Here is a 4,193-nt window from a genome sequence, read left to right on the forward strand (position 1 = left end):
GACCAAGCTTGCAGGAAAAAAGAAAAGACAAAGACTTTATGGTGATATCTAAAACATGGACTGTACATAGGGCCATTCATAAAATTACCCATATCCTGGACAGATTGGAGGAGCGTATAAATGGCAAAGAGTGAGCTAAGCCCACCCAACCACACGTCACTGATGGACAGAACTGGTATGGACCCACAGAAAAATGTGGGAAGGTTTGGTGGTCCATCAAAGTGAGGCAACACCTGCAAACAACCCATCTGTGGAGTGCATCCTCCAGCTCTGACATGTGATTGCTGATGTGAGCCAGTTCTCTGACAAACTAGAGAGGCAACAGTTCACAGCTCTGCCAATATCTAGAAAACCTCAGCACCAATCCTTATAAATGGAAGGGCCCACACACACAAGACTGTCCCCGCTTGCTTCAAATTCCAGTAGTAAATTCCAGACCACCGGTGTTTCTGATCAACCAGCTATCAGTTCAGAGTTCCCAAAGACCTGGTCTTCATGATCAACAATCTGTCGGGGTGGCCTATAGATCTAGATTTACCTCATCAGTCTGTTATGAAGAGATCTGAGCACAAAAGCTTCTGTACCAGGGGGAATTGGGGTGTGCCCTCTCCTGACGTGTGGGTGCATTCACCAAGCTAGATCTCTGAATTGCATTATTCAACAAGTTTTATAGATCTAGGCTCAGGCCTCTTGCTTCATTCATTTTCTCTGAATGGATGGATGAGGCTGAAAGGTCCAGTCTTCAAATTGCTTGTCCTTTTGGGTAACCAGCCCCACCTTAAGGTTTTCTAGGATCCACTTATTACCTCATTAGTGCAAACGCAGTTGTGTTCTCCAAGATGGATTCTTTTTGTCAAAAAAAAAAAAAAAAGTGGTTCCAACTGTTTTTTAAAATTTTTCCCCTTCTACCACAAAACGAAGTAGAAGCAATGATTAAAACTGCCAAAGTAGTTAACTGGTTGAGCACGTATTAGTCACACATACACACACAAATTCCAGGTAGGAAGGCAGACTTATTTACAAGAGAACATATAAAACCAAAGTGGGTGTCATAAAACACTAAAACACACACACACACACACACACACACACACAGGCACACACATGCTACAAGAGGTACCACTGCTTACAGTGCTAGGGCGGTGAGAGAACAGAGGCAAACACAGACAGGTCAGGCTTCACAGCATCAGTGCAATGGATCCACAAACTACGTTACAGCTAGTTCATGGGTTAAGGACTTGTTCCCAAATGTGTCCTATTTTGGCCCTCAGAGGTTCAGTTCTGCAGATTTCAACTGCTCTAAAAGCCTACCTACTGAGAGGGCACGTGATCACAGTAAGCTTAAGAAGTTGCAAAAGCTATGCAGACCCCAATCAGCAGTCTGCTCTCAGCTGTGGCCCTGCATTTTTCTGAGAACTGTCAAGGGGAAAGTCAAACACCAGTAAACACTGTCTCTCAACTGCATAACTGGAGTGACTGAAATACAGCCAATATACGGAAACAAATGAGAATTTCCAGGCTTACTTTTAAAGCCTTTTATTTTCTGGTCTTAAATATTAATAGATAATCTAGTTTTCTACTCAGTGAACAAAGGATGCTTTTATCCCTGGCTGGCCTTACAGCAAAGTCACAAACATTTTAAGTCAGCTGAAAGCCTGGAACAAAGACACTACTAAAATCCCCAAATACAATCTTCTGGAAGCTTGTTGTTCAAAAGTTGTTATGGACTAGAACTAACCTGAAGCAGTGCAAAGAGAATGAGAGGTCCATCAAAGACTGTCCGATTCCTCACGGGAACAAAGGGGCAATGTTCCCTGAAACTGCTGTGTTTCATATGAGAGAGGAGCTTACACACACTGGGGTGTGGGATTAATTTTTTATCTAATTCCATGGATATTCTCCCACAGTGGAAAATCAGGAATGAATCTTAAGTGGTCTCTTCATCAGAAGTGGTGAACCCAATCTCTGTACTCACAAAGACAGTTTGTTAAGCAGACTGTGGAAGCAGACTGTAGAACCAGCTTCCTGTAGCCACAGACTACTACCTTGAATATAGCTAAGCAAACATCAACAATTATGCAAAGTCACAGTTCACTGTACAAAACAGTAAAGTTCAACACTTTAGTATTTTAAAGGAAGTTGTCAAAAATAAGAATTCAGTAAGACAAGTCATACTGACAGGAGTGTCCCCAGCTACACCTGGCACTAGACATAGCACAAAGCCTGGCCTGTGAGACTCTATTAACAAGGGCAGAGTGAGGGAAGCAAAGAGACACTGTAACATCCCAGGTATCCAGACAGCACTGGACAACGGCTCCCAGGGCCAGGGCTCACTCCGAGGCAGCCGCACGACTCATTTTTCTTTTCTTTTTGCTTGAGAAGCTTATCTCCCCTTCGGCCATTCCAATGTACTTCAAAATGATTCCATGTTGGTTTAACCCAGGAAGCAACAACACAAAAGTCTCAATCAAGTAGGTGAGAAGCAGGTTGTGGGCTTGTTGTCCCATCCAAGCAACCACAGCAAGAGAAACAATCATGGTCATGAAGTACATTTTAGGCTTTTCTTCCTTTAGCAAAAAGGTCTTCCCACCAGCCCACAGCTCTGCGTTTTTACTAGATGACTGCAGATTTCATGAGATCTTAGCTGTTGTTCAGTGGTCCGTTTATTAGAGCCAAAAATCCTCAGTGCTAGAATGGGAACAAGGTAGTCAGCCGGGCACAAAAACATAACAAAGCAGGAAACACCGGACTGCACAGATGGATCAAGATAATAGATAATCAGGAACAGCAGGGAAACCACACCCATGATAGCAGGTGGAAACCAGGCCTTTTCCCATCAAAGGACTTTGTCAGCCATCAGCATCACTTCTCCCCAGCCTTTGCAGCTGCTCTTCAAGGCTTGCAGTCTCCATGGCCACCAGGTTGCTGCTGTCGTTATCCCCACTCCCCCTCCGCCATTGTTCCAGAAGCACACAAACACACTACCCCCACCATCAGCACAGCAACCCGCGCCCCAAGATGGGTTCTTTATGGGTGGTAAAGATGTCTTCTATACTGAAGGAAGTCCAAGGGTGTGGGTAATCGGTGCTAGGAGTTATGGAAAAACCGTTTCTTGAAATTATTATCCTCTTCAACCCACAAATAAGTCCATCAGCAAAAGTTGGAAAACTTGGCTGGCTTTAAGTTAGTCTTTGGTTCAACATGTAAGTTGTATAGCAAGAATCACTAGGAAGACAGGCTTGATTATGCTATGGGGCAACCACTGCCTTCTGATTATATCTGAGACCTTTTTCACAGGAGAGAATTTCATGACTGGTACTGTATAATCCTAATCAAAACCCCATGGCTGAGAGGTAGGCCCTAAAATACTACAGGCTATTGCTATTTTGCTCTATGGCCATTTATGTTTATACCCTTAGACTTGGGTTGCTCTTGTCCCATTGATCAGAGAAGCTTCCCCCGCCCCCAGTGGGCAGCAGTTAATACAAAGACACATAATTGGGTAGAATGTTGAGAGTAAGAGACTGAGTGATCATCCTTAGATGGGATGTTTTCATTGACCTATACCACTTACCCAACAAGGATTAGAAGATCACAGAGGAGGAGGTGGGGAGAATGTAAGAGGCAGAAGATGTGTAAGAGAGCTGTAGAAATGCTGTTCTCTGGACATGACATGATCATTGCACTCATGAATGCACAGCAGCTCTGGGTACTTTACTTACACTATGGTAATCCAGCCCAAATTCCCCGCATAGATTGGTAGGTGATCTCCAGCCACTACCTGATTCTGAAGAGCCACTGACACTAGATAGTTGACAGAGAGCAGAAAGTCATCGTTAATGTGGATGTGGCCACTGGTAGAATTCCCATTCTCTAGTGGATAGCCCTACATCTATGCACAGGAAGAGGAAGACATAAATTTGGGAGGAGAGAAGTGCTGGAGAGAGATGGAGAATGTCGATGGAGAGAAGTTGGGAGTGGGGACAAGATCACAATGCATTGTATACAAGTGTGAAATTCACCAGAATACAGAACATTTGTAATAAATAAGCAAATAAGCAGTGCTCCAAATGGCACTATGATCTCAGCATGCAGCAAAAAAACACTGGACTAAATGAAAAAGAAAATTCTCCTGGTAAGAAAACACTTACCTTTTATGTACTTTAAAAATGACCCATACTGAGCGTACATGG

The 4,193-nt window shown here is 43.6% G+C and overlaps 1 pseudogene; it reads right to left on the reverse strand.

Moving 5' to 3' along the window:
- Positions 1-2,241: 2,241 nt before the first annotated feature.
- On the reverse strand, positions 2,242-2,936 carry LOC117716031 (ADP-ribosylation factor-like protein 6-interacting protein 1 pseudogene; annotated as a pseudogene).
- Positions 2,937-4,193: the final 1,257 nt, after the last annotated feature.

This window comes from Arvicanthis niloticus, chromosome 10 (assembly GCF_011762505.2).
Source record: "Arvicanthis niloticus isolate mArvNil1 chromosome 10, mArvNil1.pat.X, whole genome shotgun sequence".
Lineage (NCBI taxonomy): Eukaryota > Metazoa > Chordata > Mammalia > Rodentia > Muridae > Arvicanthis > Arvicanthis niloticus.